Source organism: Oreochromis aureus, linkage group 17 (genome assembly GCF_013358895.1).
Source record: "Oreochromis aureus strain Israel breed Guangdong linkage group 17, ZZ_aureus, whole genome shotgun sequence".
Lineage (NCBI taxonomy): Eukaryota > Metazoa > Chordata > Actinopteri > Cichliformes > Cichlidae > Oreochromis > Oreochromis aureus.
The window spans coordinates 7879852-7900624 of NC_052958.1; the positions used below are offsets into that span (position 1 = coordinate 7879852).

General features: G+C 40.9%; 1 protein-coding gene across 6 annotated transcripts in view; it reads left to right on the plus strand.

Moving 5' to 3' along the window:
* Positions 1-20773, plus strand: part of foxp2 (forkhead box P2) — a 102551-nt gene that overhangs the window by 3939 nt on the left and 77839 nt on the right. For all 6 annotated transcript variants that reach the window (XM_039601076.1, XM_039601079.1, XM_039601081.1 and 3 more), the window contains 2 exons: positions 5853-5919; positions 6929-6995. The gene's annotated coding sequence lies outside the window, so the exon portion shown is untranslated. The remainder of the gene's footprint in view (positions 1-5852; positions 5920-6928; positions 6996-20773) is intronic.

Sequence of the window (20773 nt, forward strand, 5' to 3'; positions counted from 1 at the left end):
CTGACACAGGTGGATAAATGCTAGCTGTTTGCTGATTCAAGTCACTAACAGTACCTTCCAACCATGCAGCCTTTTGGAGCCTTTTTAATGCAGTTAGCTGACAAATGATATGGATTGCGGTGCTGTTAATTGTACTTTCAGACTTTCCAGGAAGTCTCTTATAAGTTTGCTGTGTGATCTTCTAACGTTTTATTTGTATATTGTTTTTCCACTAAATAGTAGACATCTGTGTCTGTATGATGCATCCACGCAGTCTATGGATGCACCTTAACAACCAAGCTTCCACCCACTCATCCAGATGTGTTCACTTCTGGTTCTAAAAAAAGATGGAAATGCAGGATTCAAAATGTGGAGCCCACAATGGGCGATGTTGGTTGTGGCCACATACAACCATGGGTCCATTTGATAGCAGCCGCAGACCTTACATGTTTTTATATCCTCAGTTTTTCTTTCTTTCTTTTTGAGTTAGCAGTTGCATGTTTACTGTGTGGCCAGTGTGGTGTGAGGGCATGACAGCTTTTATTCAAGTCACGGTCAGATGGACGATGTCCTCATGTGAAAAAAAAAAGTGTTGGTTTTGGGGGTCTTGCCCTGAATTAAAGACAGAAGGTCACTCATGGTAAAAGGCAAGGTCACCGTTACTCAGACTGCATTCAGCCATCAGCTTGTCACTTGTAAACAGTGAGGACTGAGGCTAACAGTGGACGCTAACTCAACCATTATTTTAGAAGGTTTTTATATATGATATGTTAATAGAATAATGATTATTTTGATTAATTTGACAATAGAAATGTAAGAAAAAAGAAAAAGAGGTTAGATTTCATAATGCCTAAGTTGGTTTTTACCTTAAATAAATAAATATAGTATTTTTATTTAATGAGTGTACAGTTGTAAAGACTGGGCTTTATAGAATGGTTTGTATTGATGAGTTTTTTCCTGTTTAGAAACAAAAACACACCGTGCCTCACAGAGGAAGGACCTTTCCTCTTTACCCTAAGAGACACAGAGAAAAAGGGAAAAAATGTTTATTTCAAACATGTTGTGTGTGTAGGGGGGAAAAACATGAAAGAGAGGGGGGGTCATGACAGTAACAATTTTTGACAGGCACATTAGGCTGGAGAAAGAGCATCCAGCTTGGGGCTGAGGGCATATGGTGCTGCCTTCTGCTGGCATAGCTCTAGAACAAGTTACAGCACTCGTGCAGGGTCACGACTGTCTCAGGTTTGTTCCTTCTGTCTCACCCGTCTAAATAAAAACAGGGGGGGGGGAATGGTAGTGGGGGGTTGGGTTGCAGTGGTGTTGAGCATGCTGCGCATAGCTTTGGTGTTGTACACTAGCCGTGTCTTTCAGCAAAAGGACAAAGAGAATGTTCCCAGTCAGGCCCCTTTGAGTCAGGACATAATTTGGTCAAAACGTGGAAGGGAGACGTTTGACATTTCCAGAAATGCATCGCTTTAACTTTGGATTGTTTCGCCACCGTGCACTCTCCACCACAGTTTTTATTTCTGGCAATGCAAATGTAAATGTGCATAAAACATAATAGCAGTTATCAAGTTCAGAGCAAGTACAGCGTAGTGATTTTCTCTTCTTTAACCATCTGAACACCCGGCTCGTGCTCCTGGATGGCAATCCCTAATCCTACTCTAAACAATGGCCGTGTTTTCACCACACGGGCTCTTCTAGGTTTTCTCCTCTGTAATGTGGAGAGGATGGACTTGGATATTGTGGAGGATGACGCAGGGCTTTGGTTTGAAGGCAACAGATCGGTGGGAGGGTAATTACAGGCTACTGTGTGGCTCTTTGGATTTTCCCTGGATCACAGCTATAGGCCATGAAGCTCAGCCTCAAATGCAACTCTCTGAGAATGAAGTAAAATAGCCACAACATATGGACCCAACAAAACAATGGTTTATTTTTACGATTTTTGATGAGTGGTTTTTAATTTAGATTGTCACTCCTGGCAAGGAGCAGGGCAGATGGTGCAGACTTGAGTGCCCATCAGAGCCTAAATACCTCCAGGCAGCTGTTGGCCATAAACTTTTTTTCTCTAGCATTTTCTCTCTTTAACACGGCTCGGGTCAAGAGGAGTCAAACCTGTTACAACACCTGTTTCTGCATATGCAAATCTGTTGTTTTGTCATTTCATTAGGCACGGCGAAAAGACGGGGGTCCCTTGTGGTTGCAAATGCGACTGGCACTGGGCCCAGTTGGCACGCTGCACTGTAGAAAGACGCTTGAGGCAGGGTGAGGGGAGGGTAGACGAGTTTGGTTTCTGTAGCACAAGCGACTCAACCATTGGGTTCCTTTACATCACAGCTCAATTTAGGGGTGGGCTCCTAAAATTTGGGGACAAAGTTGGACAGGATGTAAGGAGGGGGGAAAGTCCCACTCTCTATTTGATATGTATGTCTTCTCTGTAAAGAGGATCTGTGAGTGAATGATGAAGGAAGGCAAAAATTGGCACACGTGTGGCTGGCACGCGCCACTCGCCTCCTTCACCCGGGATGGGGTGGGGGTACACCCTCCCCCCCTCAATATCCTCTCCTCTACTCCCCCTTCCCAACCTCATCCCTTCATCATCTGGCGCTCTCCCGCAGAGCTCGTCTCTTAACCACATGTGCCAGTGCAGGGCCTGCTCTTGCTCCGGGGCTAATTGTTCACTGGTAAAACTGCATGCTTGTTGGTGGGGGTCTCCCCTTCAACCAGACATAGGGATACAAAGCAGGGTGGCGGTGTGTTTGGGAGGGTGGGGTGGGGTGGGGTGGGGGGGCTCAAGATCATGATCTCTTCATGCAGTTTATTTTTCCCGTATAAGTCTGAAGATTGTCAGTTGTAATCCTGCCTGTGTGCTGAATGCAACAAATACACCATGAAATTAAAGGTTATTGCAGGAGCGTAATGCAAAAGCTCTGTTCGAGATTACTAAAGCTGTTTGCAGACTTGCGGAGGATGAGAAGGGGGAAAAACACAGTATGTTTTCCTTTCCTGTGTTTGACAGTTTATATCTTCCTTTGATCACTGGATTGATGGGTCATTTTAAACAGATGCTTAGCATATTCAGACTTCCTTTCATTACAGTTGTTTAAAAAGCCTTTAAGGCATTACATTTACACTCACACTGAATGTATCTATCAACATTTGAGATTCCAGATTATTTTAAAATACATATTTGTATTTTAAGTAGTTAACCTTGGTGTGTTGTCGCTGAATTCAGTGTAGCCTGCTCTCTTGAACTTTTTCACAAGTGCCTTCATCAGCGTACACTTAAGAGTTAGATGGATGGAAAGACCCAGGACTAGTGCTTTTGCTGAGTTAATCTCATCTGATAACTGCTGTCTTCCTCTTCCTTCTTCTCCTTTCTTTTCTCCCACTCTCTGTCCTCCTCCTTTCTCTGCCATGGCTTGGTGGGTCTGATTTGTAGTTCTGCTCCTCTCTCACAGAAGGCATTAAAGCCAGGCCCCACAAGCCCCCTCTGATATGGGAGAGTTCATTAGAGATGTGCCTTTGATGGGCAGCCTTTTCATGTGACTACCGGTTTTTCAAATACCTTGATGTAGAAGCTTAAGAAGCCATTGTGCAGTAAGCCCTCCTTTTGATGCGACTTATTTAGATCTGCATAGTAAATCAGGGGGGAGTAAATAACCAGCCAGCAGATGGAAGCAAGGAGATAAGGCAGCAGCGAACAATCGCATTTGTATTTTGTTATGATGTTGACAGCAGCTAAAATTCACTAATCTAGAGCCACTGATCTGCATTTCAAAGAAATCTCATTTAGCAGCGGGGAGGATAAAGTTCCTCTCATTGTGTCTATTTTATTGCATTCTTCGCTAATTTATCTGCCCACAGATTTAACGTGCAGGGCTTGGTGGTAGGAGCCGGCGTCCGTGCGTTGCATAGGGGGTCTTAAATATTGTGAAAGCGGTTACGTCTAGACTGTGAGCTGAGGGTAATTACACGTCTGACCATGAATAGAATGAGTTTGAAGACTCATCTTTCTTCAGGCAGGCCTGAATTGCTCGACTAACACTGATAAGGAGCATTTGGTCCCCACAGAAATATTGCCAGTGACTTTCCATAACGCCCCCCCTCTCTTTCCAACACCATGGATGGTATTTACTTTTAAGATAAAGTTATTGTGTACAGTAATCTGACTTGTTAGCATAATGTCCTCTTTCATCGCAGGACCCTCCTTTTTCTGCTGTGTGGAGGTATTTGTGGTCCAGGTCTTAAATAGTTTATCTTGACTTAGCGCACAAGCACTTTATGTAAATATCAGCCTATAGCATTATTAGACCTTCATGAATAGTTGAATGCTTTTGCCATATTTATAAGTTGATAGAATTTACCAGTGGTTTTATACTTGGCATAAAGACATGTGTGTTATTTGTAAATCCCCACGAATTGGAGGTCATGCAGACTAATAGCATTCCAAATGCTTTTCCACTGAATAAAATATAACATCTGCATGGCCACAGGGTGCTGTGATGTTGGAAGTCTACCCTGGAGCAAATAATTTAAGAGAAGTGGGGGGCATTATCTAAAAATTATATTTTATATCTATATTATATCTAAAGTGGCTCCTTAGTGTAGTGGTTTACACATTCGCCTAACAGGGAACGAATCCTCGGTTTGATCCCAGGAGCCGCAAGTCCCTTCGGGGTTGTGAAAGGAAGGGCATCAGGTTTAAAAAATCTGCCAAATCAAACATGTGGAGATACCTGCTGTGGCAACCCTTTATGAATAAGGAAGCAGCTGAAAGTAGCTTATCTATATTATATCTAAAATTTGCTTTTTCAGATGTAGTAATCCCATCCATGTAGAAGTTTCACTCTACTTAAATACACATTAAAACAATCGTTAGTAATGGGATTCTGAAACTTTTCATGTCGGTTTTCCCAATATCCAGTCCACTGGTTGGTGCTCACCCCCAGCCTTAAACCTTCTTACCCCATTCTTTGTAAATATTGCGCAGCAATATGTGCAGCGTTTTTCCACAAACTCAAAACAGTGAGAAATTATAGCAGTTGGCATGTTTTTGTTTTCAGCTGTGCTCTTTGAGCTCCGGGCTTTTTGCACAGTTCAGAGAGCACATTCCTTAGGATTCAGCAGTCGCTGGTTGCCTGTAGGGGTCATTGGAATTCTGGGAGAATAAAAGGGAGAGGAATAAAAAAACATCCCAGAGAGGAACATCCAGGCCATTTTGTGCCCTTCATGCCCCCAGCAGCAGAAAGTGGCCTCCCTGATGCTCCTGGGGACTTGTTGTCAGCCCCTAGTTCTCTAAATGTAATGCATGTGCAATAAAAGTGTCCAGATCGATCAGTAGCTGCAGATGTGGCGTTGTATTCTTCTCTAAATGTACTTGTGTGATTAACACAAAAATCATCAATGCTAATGGCCTCTAAATTATATGGATACCATAGCACGTGTACTTAGATTCAGACAGCTGAATGGAAGTATATGAGAAATCAATCGTGTCAGGTTAACGGTGTGATTTACTTGGCGTTGAGAGCTAGAGCCTTCCAGGCACTGCGCCTTTTAACTTTACAGAGATTGAGCAGTTTGGGGGCAGGGGAGTGTACTGTACCGTACATTGCCTGTTGGTGCATGCATTTACACACAGATATATACCCACACACATATGCTCTCAGGCTTCACAGCAAAAATCCAGGTGCACTTTGTTGTCACAAAGTTTACTGCCTTCACCTACAAACCTTACAGAAAATAGTTATGCAATAAGCCATCTAGCCCACACTTGTTAGTTCCAGCAATGAATGTTCCTAGGGGGGAAAAAAATCAGTGTGTCATAAAGTAGTTTTGGACTAACAGTGTGCTTTTGTTTTCTCTTATCTCAGAGAGCTGACATTGCTGGACTGCTACCCCACCTGTGACGGACAACAACAGCAAGTTCTCTCCCTGAGGGTAAGTATTTGAACATAGTCCCTTCATGTCCATCGGTCAAAGCATCCTGGACCTTGGGAGGGATTTAGACCAGCATGTATTTTCAAAGCTCTGTGTTAAAATTAAAAGTACACAGTGCATTCCTAAGGCCAATTAATCTTTCAGAGTAAAACTCTTTTGTAAAACAGTTGTGTGTTTGCATGCAATGACTGTGTCTTTGTTTTTAGTCTGTGCTTGATAGTGTTACGGTATTGTTAGCCTGCCCGTGTTAGGGTGATTGTAGTGGCTGGAAGAGGTCAGTGGGGCCCCATTCCTCCTCAAATGTAACAAATCTTCATCTTGTCTACCTTGATAGAATTCCCCCTCCACTGGGCAACCTTTCAGTTGTGCCTGTTTGGTTTTCACACCCCAAGGATTTTCAATCTACTCTTACTTAGAAGTTATGATATGCACTATGGCTGACAAATGTGAGCAAGCTTGGATTTCTTTTTTCTTTTTCTTTTTCTTTTTTTAACTTTTTCTTTTTCTTTTTTTATGCAATTGATGTCTTGATTGAGATTTGTAGCAGAACTAAAATGGAAAAATTGAAGAGGGGTTACATTGATCCTAAATTCGGTGTATTCCACATGTATCTCTCTATATTGGTGAACACAGCAGGTGGCAAAAGTGGGACTCCACCAGTCAGACTTTTTTCATACAAATAATTATGAAATTCAATTTTGTGAATTGGAATGAAGAGTAACAAGCAAGGAACAAAAATATATGACTATTAAAAAGCCCCAAAACATTTATTTATGATGTAAATCTAGTTTATTTGCATGTTTTATTCCAGCCTAGTGCGTGTCTTTACTGCATTTTAGCCCACAGATCAACCCGCAGCCTCAGATTCCAAATCCAGCTATTTCTAGCTATTTGAGTCAGTTACAAAGTATCTGCTCAATGCATGTCTAGACAAATGCACTTTTTTGTTGTTTTTTTCAGTGTGCTTCTCATATTTATGGTCCGACATGTTTCTTATTTTTCTTTTTAGGGATGAAATATGTATACAGTGCACCCGTAGAAAAAAGCAGACGACAAACACTGTAAAGTGCAAAGTGGTAAGTGAAAGCAGTTTTCATTGTCCTTGCATGCCTGGTGTTGTGTTTTCTTTCAGATTAATGTGTCCACTGTAATGAGGCACATCAGTCACGACTGCTGATGGGGTTTGGCTTTAGAGAAACAGTCCTGGGTGCTGAAATGACAAATCAGCAGAGCGGGGTATGAGAAAAGTGCACGTATCAGTGTATCATTTTCTTATGGATATTGGTCATATGGTCTGGAGGGTATTATTGTGACCTTATTAAAAAGAAAAAGCACAAGTGTTGTATAAAGGTTGCACATGATAATCTGCCATTTTACATAATGCAATAGCCATTTATTTATTGCAGTTAATTAAATGCCACAATTATTCTGTCAAGGCCAAAGATGGAGGAATGTTTGTCTGTTTTTGCAAGACAATGCATAAACTTGTCGAGGTGGAGCTATTACATTTTGGTGCCAATCTGGTTCATTTCCAAAAGAAGTAAAACAACTTTTTCCTGTGGTTGATTTATTGTTTGAAGCTAGAAGTTTGTGTCTGTTTGCTTTGAATCAATTTTTCAAATCTATTCAATCCATAAACTAACAGGAAAAAAATCAGTTTTTCTTAAAACACCATCTTAAAGTACAGTCTTTGAGTTTAAAATATGATTAAAGTGTGTGCACATAAGCAAAGACACTCAGCATCTTGGGTGCAAGACCACTTCCACCTTCCCACTGCTTTCATTCCTTAGTGAAACAGAGTCAAGATTTCTTTTTCCACCTAAAAGAGATTTAAACATTACTTCTTAATTTGTCCGGTATTCAGTTAAATCTTCAAAGATGAACTCTTACTGCATATCTGCTAGCCTAAAAATGTCCCTCTAATCATTGCAAAAATGTGTAATTGCCCCAACACTGCAAGCTGCACTTCCACCGTAGACACATATAAAAAATCTACAGCAATTAAGCATATCTTTGGCTACTTTAAAGAAGCTACAGCTCAGTCTGAACAGCTCTCTGCGCACATTTCCAGTTTGAAATTGATTTCTTGTCATAGATCAGAGACCTCTTGTCATACCATTTTCAATCCTCAGATGGTTTCTCTGAGCCCGCTAACTGTCGTCCCTGTGAGTGGGCAAACAGGGGAACCTCCACGGGTCTTTACCCTGGGCACTCAGAACAGTCGAGGGGGTAGAGGCAGAAATCAAAAGGACTTGGATCATTCCCCATTGGCAGCCTCCATTGTCTAGCTGATTTGGGATTGGTGGAGAAGGTGAAAACTGCAGGGTCGGTGTGTGGGGGTGGATGGAGATCAGGCAAAGCAACCCTTCTTTTTTTTCTAATCTTTATCCACCATTAACCCCAGTGCCCCTGTGTGTGGCTGAGATCAGGGCCATTGGTCAATCCCCCATTCACTGCCACCCAGAATATTTTAAAGTTAAGCTCCATCGCTTAACAAAAAAAGTCTTACTCATCAAAGGTTTACTTTCCCTTCTTTCCCCCTTTTCCTCACTTTTGCACTCACTCCCAAGGATCTGCTGCCGTTCTTCATGCGCCCTTCTCTCTATGGTCCACTGTTTTGTCTTCACACTTAGGAAAGAGGGAGGGGGAGAAGCTGAAAGTTTTCTGGAAGTTCCCCAGTTTCCATTTTTCGATTTAATGAAGTTTGGTTTAGGGTCTGATTGTGTCATACTGTGAGCAAATTGGAAGAAAAGCCAGTGACATCTTGCCCTTTGCTGAGCTCTCTGATTAGGAGATGTCCTGTTCTTACATTACTTCCATGAAGGAATTATTTTTGCATACCTAACATTTATATTTCCAGCAATTTTTTTTCTCTTCTTTTTAACTGGTGTGAATGCTCCATATAAAACCTAGTTTAAGAAGAAGATGGAATTCCGTCCAGGTCCCCTTCTCAGTATAAACACTTTAGATTAATCTCTTTTTCCACACTATATTTTTTTCCTAGCAACTATCGGGTATTTATCTCACTCACATCTATCTAAAAAAGAAATAACTGAGGGTCAGAGTAAAAAAGCAAGAGAGGATGTGGAGATGGAGGATGTCGGGTGATGAGTAAAGAAAAGAAATTGCACGGCGAATGTTTGTCCTGAGTGCGCAGTTGCTATGAGAATGAAGTTTGCAAGGAGGCTCAGAATGAGTATTGCCATCATTACCTCAGAAGAAGATGGCTCTATTGATCCTCTGCGGTATTTCCCTCTTTTTCTTTCGTGCTATCTGTTATCCAGTTGATTATAAATTGCCAAATCTTCATTCGAATATGAACGGATGCATTTGAATCTAGAATATGTAATTTAAGAAATTTTAATGCAGGAAAATAAAGTTAATTTCCCTCAGCAAAGGTGGCCTGCCTCCGCATACTTTGAGGCCCTTCCAATAGTTCTGTATATGTGTGTGCGTCATATTAGACATTACTCGTTGGAAATACCGCATGCAATAGCTTAATTTCTGAAGAAAAGGGAGCAAAGATCTACTGTTTCAAGTGTTATTCTTTCCTTGCAATTTAATTCAAGAAAATCTTGGGGCGTGGAAGCAGGGCCTGATGGCATCTCTCCAAGCGCCTGAGATTATTGTGAAACCCAACCTGAGGCAGGCATGACATCAGAGAGGCCTGACTTTAGTTTGAACTCCTTATTTCAGGTGGGACGAATTATGAGTGGGCTTCGCTCGCAGGTGATCGTGTCCAGTGAGTCGGTCGCACACAGTCGCGCATTCTTCTCCCAAGGTCTGAATGCTGATTGTCTTGACAGATTGAACTTGTGTGTTATCACCAAGCTGTCACGCAGCCTCATTTTTCAGCCTGCACAAATAGTCTAAAGTTTATGTTAGCCCTTCCCAGCGCAGTGTTTTATAGGGATATCGCCATCGTGACATAAACTAAATCCTACAGTGTTTTAACCTGCTGATGAGTTCTGTTTATGTAAGGGTCTGCATGCTAAGGTGCAGTACATGGAAATAACTGAGTTGCCAAGAAGTTGTTCCTGAATTCTTGGGAGACACTAAAAATCAAACATTATTTTAAATGTGATTACAATTAACTTTTTGCACGTTTGTTTTGTTAACTTAAGTCTTTCATAACTACATTTAGGGTTTTTTTTATTTGAGTGACTCGGTTTTGTTGTTTTTAATTAATGTTAGGATTCCTCTCTATGATAAGACTTTCTTCTTCTTCTTTTCTCCCCCCCTCACTTTCTCTCAAAGTAAAAGTTTCAAATCAAACCACACGGTCACAGCCACTGAAAAAGCTTTTACTCCAGAGGCAACAAGCCAAGTCCTTTGTTCGTAATGATCATTTGATCGCAGCTTGAAAAGGGATACAGGCGGCAGCGAAATCCTACAAGAGCTTGGAATCTGACTTCCTCACCACAAACCACAAGCCTAGACAGTGCAACCGCTACTACCTGGTTGGAGGCGAAATGGGCAAAAAGTATTCATGTGTGTGGAAAAACACACTCACACAGCATGCTCGATTTGGGTCATGGAGCTGACAGACAGTGGAATGTGAATGTGTGTATGTTGACAAACTCCACTGCACTCTGAATGGGGTTTGTGATTACACCTCATCATGCGTGTTGCATCGGTCCTGTCTCCGGCCCCCGATCCTTCTCCCTCCCTCCATCTCTCTCCCTCTCTCTCTCTGCTTTCCTCTTGCCTTCCACTCCCCCCCCCCCATTTCTCCCCCTCTCACCGCAGTGCCTCTTGGGCAATCATGTGGTCACACTACCTGACTCCTTGCTGCTCAAGAGTGCAGTTGACAAAAACAGCCCGAGGCCCGTCATGTGGAAAAGATTCAGTCGGCACACAGCATACATCCTACCCCCCACCCTACGACTTCTCACTTTCTCCCGCTAAGTAACTGGAGCACCGGGGTGTTTCCTTCTTCTGCTCACCTGTGAAGGAAAATGGCAGGGCTTTCCTCCTGTCTGGCCATATGAGAGAGTGGGTATTTTTGTGTTTGCAACTTTGCAGCCACGGTACGTGGATGCCGCTTTAAACAGCCGTGCAAAGGCGCATGTGGGTGTACGTGTGTGCTTTCCACCCTCTCCCTACCGCACTCTGAGAGGTGCAGGCAGTTTCTCTTTGTCTGATGAGTTGCACTCCTCGTGTCATGTAACATAAAGCTGGCGGTCAGTGAGAGCTCTCAGCTGTCAGTCAGCTTGGTGGTCCTGGCCTGTCGAGCTGCTCACCTGTGTTTATTGGACAAGACCCCCTCCACATTACCCAGGGAGAACATCTTGTCTCCCCTCCTTTTCTTTTTCTCTTCCTCTCTCCCATGCCTTCTCTCTTATTTTGTCTCTTTTTATCATTCCCTTTGTCTGTCCTTCTTCCTCTTCCCGTTTCTCAACATAGTATCATTTTTGTTTAACTTCTCTCTCAGTCATTTTTTAAAATCCACCCCTACCTCCCTTCCCTAACTCTTCTCCCCACTGTCCTGTACAGTTTATTTTTCTGGCTTTCTTCCCTGTTTTTGCTTTTCTACTATTCTTTTGTTTCCCTCTCTCTCCTTTCCCGCTGTCCATTTTGATTTTGAATTATTTTGGGACCTCTTTTGTCAGTCCTTTGAGTTTAAAGCCAAAGAGGCGGTGGTGTTCATCTTTTCTCTGCACCTGGATGAACACACGCACGAGCTTGCTTGCACCGCCGCTGGATGACTGATTGAAACTTGTGTCTCAAAGTTGCTAATGTTCACTGAAGCATTATATTGTAGATAAAGTAAATAAACTGGGGTACCATGGGAGAAATCTCTGGAATAGACTGCTGAGATCTCGCAGATGACACACACACATTCACATGCATGTAGACTGGCAGAGGCTTTCTCTCTTTCACTTACACAAAGACGCACACACTCACACATCAAGCGAATGGCTGAAGAGATGTCAGCGAGGCTGAGGTGTGAGCAGAGCTAGGGCGCGGAGATATTTTCTATGGCTCAGGAATTTCACAAGTTTAATGTTTTTTGAGAAGCTCTCTACAAAAATAACAGTTGGACTCAAGGATCTGCAGTCAAGTGGTCGATTATATAGCAAGCACAGAGTCTATTGTTAGTATCTATTTTAAGATCTAATGAAAAGACATTTTATCCTTTACTTACTGAATTTCCTAGCAGGTAAGTAAGTCATGCTTAACCAGGTAGTTTTCACATATTTCACAGTGTACCCATAGCCAGAAACCTTGGACTGTATATAAAGGATGGCTGTAACCACCATTATGTCATCCAGTGAGTTTGTAAAGTGCAGTTATGAAGCTTTGATTTTAGTTTTTTACCAGTGCCAGATTATTTTTGGAGGATAGAAGACATCATATTACACAAGAACATTTAAGGTTAGCTTGGCAGCTAATGTTAGTAAGTTTGGTTAAAACGATGAAGGCCATACATAGATACAGATGTTGTTATTTAATGCACAGCAAAATAAAAAAATACAACAATTACAACTACTGTAGCACAGATTTGTTGTATGGGTGGTACCACAAAGCAACACGTATTATTTGTCAGTTAATTGCATTAAAGTGCTCCAAAAGGCCTCACACTGCAAACATGATCAAGTGAGTCAAACTAATAAAGGTTTTGCTAAGAGACAGTTACCAGCTGCAGCTGCCTTTGTCAAAAATCATAGATAGCATATTCCAGTGAAAGCAGCCAAAACATTTAAAATGCATAACTTTAAACCATTAAAGTGGGAGATTTTCATGTGGCAGTGAGTATTCAATCCTCCACCTTTGGAGCCAGCCTCAAATGGCTTTTTGAGGAACTGAAGGTTTTGGCTTTCTTCTTTAGGCCTGGAGGTTGCTGCTTGGCTAAGAGCTTTTCATCTTCATTTATTAGCACTCTCTTTAGTCTGAACTTTGTAATTATACTTTTCTTTCCAGAAGTTTTTTTTTTCTTCACCCTTTTGAAAGACCCTCTGACTTCAGTCAGTCCAATTCGAATTATTTTTGTTGGACAGACTTAATAGCTAGGCTAGTTAGCATATTGGTTAAATGTGAGGGCTGACTCTTTGTGGCTGCAGGGTTTTAAACCAATGTCCACTGAATGATCCCTCAGTTTAGAATACTTGTGAGGTATTAAAGCCACACATCAATAGAGCCCTCCATTCATATTTTCACCTGGTATTATTTAAAACTCTCCTGTATTCAGTATAGTTCCATTCTGTGCTGTAAAGTGGTATTGGTGACATGGTAATACATTTGCATTGTGCCCAATGATAAATACTCTACCAGGTTTTACTCACTCCGCTGCTTCCGAATGTGTCCGGACAGCGCCTATATTGTCAAAGGCACGGGGGTCATTCAAAACTCGGTCTCCCTCCCTTCTGCCTTTTGTCAAATATTGCTGTGCAGGTGATAGTTTTCTCATTTATTTAGTGAATAGTTGGCGGGTGAAAAAGAAAGAATTTTACATTATGGAAATGATGGAATGGGTTATAATCTCCCACATATTCATCACAGCAGACATTGGACCCTTGTGATACCGTCCTCCATTTGGCTATTGTTCCCTTTCTCTTTTCGCATACTGTTCCCCTCAATGGGCAAAGCAGGCTTTAATCCTGTCTCTCTTTGGAATGACAATGTTTACTAGCTATCATTCAATAAGGAGCCAGGAGCACGAGACACATCCCTCTATCACTAAATGCTGTGTGAATGTGCTTGAGCCAGCTACAGAAACACGCTGTGAGCCCACTGAGGATAAAGGAGAGGCTGGCTCTACAAAGTGATTAGACTTTTTTTTGTGTGTGTGCATGTGCAGGTTTTGCAACCTTTAAAATCATTTGAGAACTTTTCTTTTACTTGACCCTCTTGTCATTCTTGTACTAAGTGTATACAGTATATTTGAAAAAATAAGCTTAGTACAGGCTTGACAACACACTGATATAGCACCGTTGGGTAATTATTGCCTGTAAGTAGGGATTAGGGTTGTGGATGTTGACAGTAAATTGGCTCAGAGCATGTGTTAAACACGCCTTTATGTACAGACACCTTCTATTTTCTTGCAAAAATGGAAGGTGACTATTCATAAAGGGACTTTTTTTTCTTTTTTACATCACCCTTATTTAAGGATTGGCAGTACATTTGGTAAATATCTCTTTTGTTGTGTAAAAAAACAAGCGCGGTAATGAGATTTCTAAATATAAAACTTCAAAGAATGAAAAGCCAAACCTTTTTATTGTTTTTATTTTCCTCGTTTCCTTTGCCCTGCCGTACTATTTGCCTTTCAGAGTCTTGACAGCTTTAGAGATTAGTGCCATAGCTGCTAACAATCATTAGTGTGTTTTCACCATTGTGTCATGCACTGTTTTCTACCACCACCAACCCCCAGCTCTGCCTCCTGCGTGTCTCCTGCTTTCGTGCCGAGCAAGAAATGAAAAACAATCGTTATGACCTCCAGCGACCCCTGCAGACGCACAGTCAGTTAAATGGTTTGTAAGACGTTTAATTACCAAATGGTATAATCGTTATTCATCTCATCATTAGATGTATGATATTAAGTGAATTGCCTCCCCTGAGTCCCCGTGTTTCACAGATCAATAGATTTAGATGGAGTTTGAAGGGAGTAGGGGGCTGATTGGGAAGTTAAAACACTTCTGAGGCCCCTGATATGAACACAAGCATTGTTCCTGTGATGCACAGTGGTGACATTGACTCATTTATTTGTGCAATTAGCTTTTATATAGGTTTAATTATGCTAATTTCAATGTCGGCAGACAGGAATGGTATGTCACTTTTTTTAAATGGATTTACAGCTCCTGGGTTTATTTGGTGGTGAAAGGACAAGAAACAATGAATAAGGTTATGGCACCGCAGACTTCCCATCAGCAGAGTGCTTGCGTTTGCACTTTGGGACACTTTGTTGGTATCGTGCTTTGTTTGAAGGCATTGTGGAGATTGCTAATGCAGCGTGTACACCTCTGAGGCCCAGTAGCCTGCAGCTTGATATTGCCTGTATTCCCAGTGTGAATATGGCTGAGTGGTGATCGGGGACTTGCTGCACCAGAAGCTACTATTCACTGCAGCAAGCACTACTAGCCTGAGTTAATTGTCCATTATCTGCTATTATCTAAGCTCTCCCTCTCCCTTTCTCTTTTATTTTCTCTCACTCATGATTCTAGCCATCACCACCAGTTTCACTCACTCAGTATGCTGTATCCACTGCTTCTTTTTTCCTCCCTACTCTAGCAACCTTATACCAATGGTGTAGTCAAGTCCTGGCAACTGAGTTCAAATAGTAATAATGATTCCCTTTGTTCCTGACGTACCTCAAACAGGATTCTGAACATGAAGTCAGCAAAGCACCATGTTTAATCCTTGTCTTATCGTCTCACTAGTTGAGTGGGAGGTGCTGAACATTCTCATTCAGAGTACACATTTGTGGATTATTTATTCTTAAAAGCATGCAGAGGAACCAAATACATTTGAATTATACTTTTTTTTAAAGTATAAAGTTAAAACGTGTTCAATATGATTAACAGTGACAAGGTATCATTTTGACAGGAGAAGCAATCTCTTATTCTGGATAAATAAATCAGTTTAATTAAAGTTTATCAAAGGACATCAGCTTCTTCTTCTGGTTTCTCTTTGATGACATGGTAGATCTGTCTGCAAAGGTGTTTGAGGAATCCTCAAATATTTCACTTGATGGCACTGTTTTCCTTTTTGCTCCAGCTGAAGCAACAGGGCATGTTTTATGTATGCTGGGCACAATGTGAAAAGTCTGGCTATGCCACAGATACGTGTCTTCCTCTTTCCTTCTGTCCCTGGGCACAGAGAAACTGGCAGAACACTGGCAATAAAAAAAATAAAATAAAATGTGCACTATATTATTTAAAAAGAAAAATATCCCATAGATAAAATGGTTTGAATGTAAGTACGCATTGATCCACATACTAAAATAGTTTATTAAACTACTCCTTGTTGTTTTTCTGGATGCTTCTTTAAAAAAAATACAGTAGATGGTAGAGATTCTGTGATTGCTTCACTGTTTAAATGAATCCGCATGCACTACACTTGTGTTGCTATAAATTCTTCTACTCATTCGAAGCGAGATGATGCACACTATAAGACATTCCTCAAGTTAATTTCTTTCCTTGATATAGTTTTGTCCTTGTACTCAATTAATCACCACATACTGCTAGACTGCATATTAGACCTCACCATTTACTAATAGAGACACTTTTTTAAGGCTTTCATTTACTGTATGAAATTGCTGATTAGAAAAATGTGGGAATCTTGTATGGTAATGTACAGTTCTTCTTGCACAATTTATTACTGTAAATGCCAAGACCTTTGAGGGGCAAAACATATTATTAGAAAGCTGTACTTGCAGTTATGCAGTGCTTTTCTGGTCTTACTGACCACTCAAAGTGTTTTGAAAAGTGGTTTTTTTTTTCAGTGAGTCAGACTTTGGTGTCAGTACACTCAGTGCAAAATCATGTTGTGTCAAATTCTGTCATGTCATTTGTCAAACCCTTGGAAAAGAAATTAGCTAATAAGTTTTAAATATTCCCAGGAGATGGTTCACCTGTCGGAATGTAAATATTTAAGTCAACACAATAATTAACTAGTGTTTTTCGTTTTGTTTTTTGTTTTTTTAGACTTAGTGTTGCTAATATTTTGGATGAAACTCCTAGAATTGTATTGTGTAATACATTTCTTCTCATTGTTCAAGAGTAATAAGACACTGAATGTAGGGTTCATGAATAAGGTCAAGCAAACTGAAGATTTTTAGGGTTATGAATGATGTGTTTATTACAACATTTAAATCATTTTACAATAATATATAAAGAATATTATATTGCATTTATAATTATCTGTCAGTACTAGATTGTAAATTTGATATTTGTTGTTATAAATTGTGGTATTACACTGTCAAAAGTAGTTGCTAGTTCTTACTGTTATTTAACAGGGATATTTCTTACTTTGTAGTTATGAGTTGAAAGAAATAGAAAGTATTCAAGCCTAAAACTGTAGTTAAGAGTCCTCCACTCTGGCCACCATTTGTCCATTAGTTTTCCTGTTCTCTCACAGAGAGTGAGACTTAAGCTGAGTTTAAATAGGAGTTGGATGGATGGATTAGAGGTGTGTGGGGCGCTGGGGGATCAAGATCATATTAAGTGCTCACAAAGCAAATTGCTCAACATTAAGAAGTCTTGATCTGGTGGTCCTGCTTCACGAGCAGCCTGTAAAGAAGCAATATATCACAGTAAAAAATAACTACAGCTTATATTTCAGCATCGTGCGCATCATAAATAAAGGTGTGCCACGTATAATTGAGGCTCGTGCATGGGGAACTCGGCTGGAGATGAGAAATGGAAATCTGTGTACTGGTAAATAGATAATCACACAAAAGTAATTGAGGTTTTCAAACCCCAATCTAGTCTGCCAGCATGAGCTCGTTTGCATGTTAATCACGTCAGTGATTTCCCTTCATCACAGGGAAGTCCGTGCACACTTCCATAACCAGCTTTTAATTGCATTTAAAATGTCACAGAGGTGGAACACATGTAATTTAGCCAGAACTGTGTCCAAATTAATGGGTACTACTGAGACGCTCCATTGGACAGGGTTGGAAATGAGAGAGGCTGTCCATTGTTTGGGTCTTTATTAGAGATGCCTCAGTCTTTCCGTCTCTCCACGATAACATCTTTACAGCACCTTTTGAAGTTTCTATCAAGACTTCAAAATGAAATCTGACAAGCATTTTGTGAACGACTTAACTCTACAATAGATGCCAACTTCTTGCAAAAAAAAAGCCAAATGGATGGACATTAAAAAGATGGAAAAAGGAAACATCAAAGGAAGAGAACGCAAAGTCAAAGTGTTAGGTTTTAAATGGAGAAAGAAAGGGAGGAATAGTTTATTTTCTTTCATCACCAGGTGTTCTTTGGCGTATAAATTACCAAGATGATGTTTCCATAACACAGCTTAGGGCACTCTAGAGAGGGGAAACCTGCAAAACAGACCTATTTAATTTTTCATAGAGGTGGACCATCAGGAGCAATAAGCCAATATTCCTCTTCACCTTTTCCAGATGCCTTCTACACCACTATATCTTACCAAAAACCCAAGGCCCTCTTACTTTTGGATTTCTTTTTTTTTTTTTAAGAAAAAGTTCTGCCGAGACCTACATGAAAGGAAGGAACTGTTGAAATGTTAATTTTACCATCTGCTGTTGAGGTCTGCTACCTTTGTGTGTGTGTGTGTGTGTTTTCTTTTTTCCTGCCTTCTTTAATTCCCAGTAGTTCTGTTCTGTTTCATGAATGTGCTGCTATTTTGGCTGTTTGAAGTCATGGGGTTTCTGTGAGCGTGGCTACGACTGGCTGGAAAATACAATGCCACATGGCGGATGGTGGAGACTGTCCCATTAGTTTCCTGTTTAGAGCCCTGTCCCTCCTGGTAACACTGCTTCTTATACCAGTCCCAAGGATCCAGTTACGCTCCTATGCATGCCCAACTCCAGCACACAGTCTGTCCGTCCCTCTTGCTGACTCGGGCTTGCCCTCGCTCCCTCTCCTTCCTGAGTCTGCACATCTTTGGGGACCTATTTAGTCTGTTTATCTTAATGCTGAGGATTTTAATCACTCGTTAACAAGACCCCTAGCACCTTTGTCCAATAAAAGGTTTTTCTCAGCACACGTTATTGGTAGTTTTCCTGTAAGCTCTACAAACCCCCGTCAAATCCAAGATGGAAATGAAATTCTTGACAGCAGTATTTCCCCATCTTTATGTGTCCAGCCTTTTCATCAAAAAAGTTGACACTTTTAAAAGCAAAGACATATTGCCAAGTTTGCTGTAAAGATTTTGCCAAATGGATAGATTCCATTGTGAGATTTGATAGTTGGCAATTAGGGTGAGACATCCTGTGTGCAGAGTTGCTTAGCATTTTCCTTGGCCGGGACCAGATTGTTTAGTCTGCTCTCATTGTGAGCTGTTTCTGAGCTGCAGTTGACGGTTGTTTGCAGAGCGCTGGGGGAAAATGTGAGAGGGGCCAGTGCCTTTCTCTATTTATTTATTTTCCCCGTCCTTGGAGCTGGAATCTGATTTGTGTTCATGTTTCTCTATTCTCTCTGAGCGGTTTTTAAGTGTGGCTGCTGAAATCTAGACTCTGTATGACCTCACTGCGCGGCCTGTGTTTCATTAATGACCAGCCCTGTGGTTTGGGGAGAGGAATATTTTTCATATGACACCGCCTTGCATTAGCGCGAAGCGGCAGCTGCACAACCACAAAACCATCCAATTTTGTGGCTTTGAAAGGTGTGAAAAGTTCAGCTCCCTATAGCAAGCCTTGCATTTATAATTATGCTCAGTGTATGCATGTATATGTGTCAAGAAGCGGAACTACTGAAGACTTGTAAAAGAAACCCAAAGGAAAAAAAAAGTCACCTGCTAATGAAACATTTGTCTTTCATTCTCCTTGGCAACTTGTAAAGTAAATAGTGGCGATATATTTCAGAGTAAGATGTTTACACACTTAAAGCTCTGACATGCTATGCCTTCGTGAAGCCACCTAAAATAACAAGCAGAAATTCAAAGTGGAATAGGTAGCACTTTGACAGCTCGATTCATCTGTAACAAATATTTGATTTCAACATGATTTTATACTGTTTGGAATCCTTTGTGGGTCCAAGTCTTTTTAAGTCTTATTTTTTCCAAGTGCCACATCTGGCATATGGAGTATTTCTTTGCAGATTGATTGATTTCCCAGGCTTTGTTGGAAGCCACACGGCGTTTTACTAAGAAGCATGCAACAATTCACAGACACACGTAGCAAGCCTCTATACCCCCTCCCTTCCCAAAAAAGAAAAAAAAAGAAAAGCTCAGACACTAGACTACTGTAACTGTTTGGTACCTTGCAGGATATTGAAAATCCAAGAGGAAACCTCAGATTTGTCCTCTCCTAAAACAAAGAGCCCTTGTGCTCCGGCCATCCTCTTCTCTTCCCCCCTCGCACTTTAAAACCATACCATCATCATCATAACGATAAATAAAATGTCTTTGAAAACACAAGATAATTTCAAGTCATTCGCTGCGGTGCACTCCTCTAGTTCTGTCAGCTTGAAGGCAGGAGTTGGAAGAGGGAGAGATTGAGGTAAGTCACCAAGTCTCAGGGAGAGTGAACAAAGAAGAGAAGATTACCTAATAGTTCTGCTATGTATTTGAAGTGGAGCCTGCTGTTTGTTTGGGGAGGTTCAGGAGATGGATGTGCAGGGAGATGTCTAAAGGGCAGCTGATGGGTACTTTTAAGCTGTCAGAAACATCCCATTTGCCATTTGTCTTCTTGAATAGATGGCAACAGGCTTCGACAGGGGCAAATGACAATAAAGAGAGAAAGTTATTGTCTCCCAGGTTTGCACGGTGTTGAGAATGTTGCCTCCAAGTGTAATTGGGCACCTTTGTGTAAATTAAGAGTCATCCACGATGATAGCTTGACAAGGCTTATAAGCCACTCATGCATGCATTCACCATTTTTGGGGCCTGGTGTCATGAGATCTCTAATCAGTCTGCAGTCTACTTGTATATGTTTGTAACCAAAGAAGTAGTTAACTTAATTAATGCCAAACTGATGCTTAACTTTCTTGAATTAATGTCATTAGAAGTCCACATTATATATGTTGCTAGAAAGATGCAGAAATTTTTAGATGAAACGTTTTCACGCCTCTTGTGAACGCCTCACAAAACGTGAAAAACATTTTGTGAACAATACACTTCTTATTGACACTTATTCTTTTTTTTTCAGTCTCATTTTTTTCAGCTGGCATAACCCATGCCACTCTATTGATAACTTCTAAAAATGGTTTTCTGAATT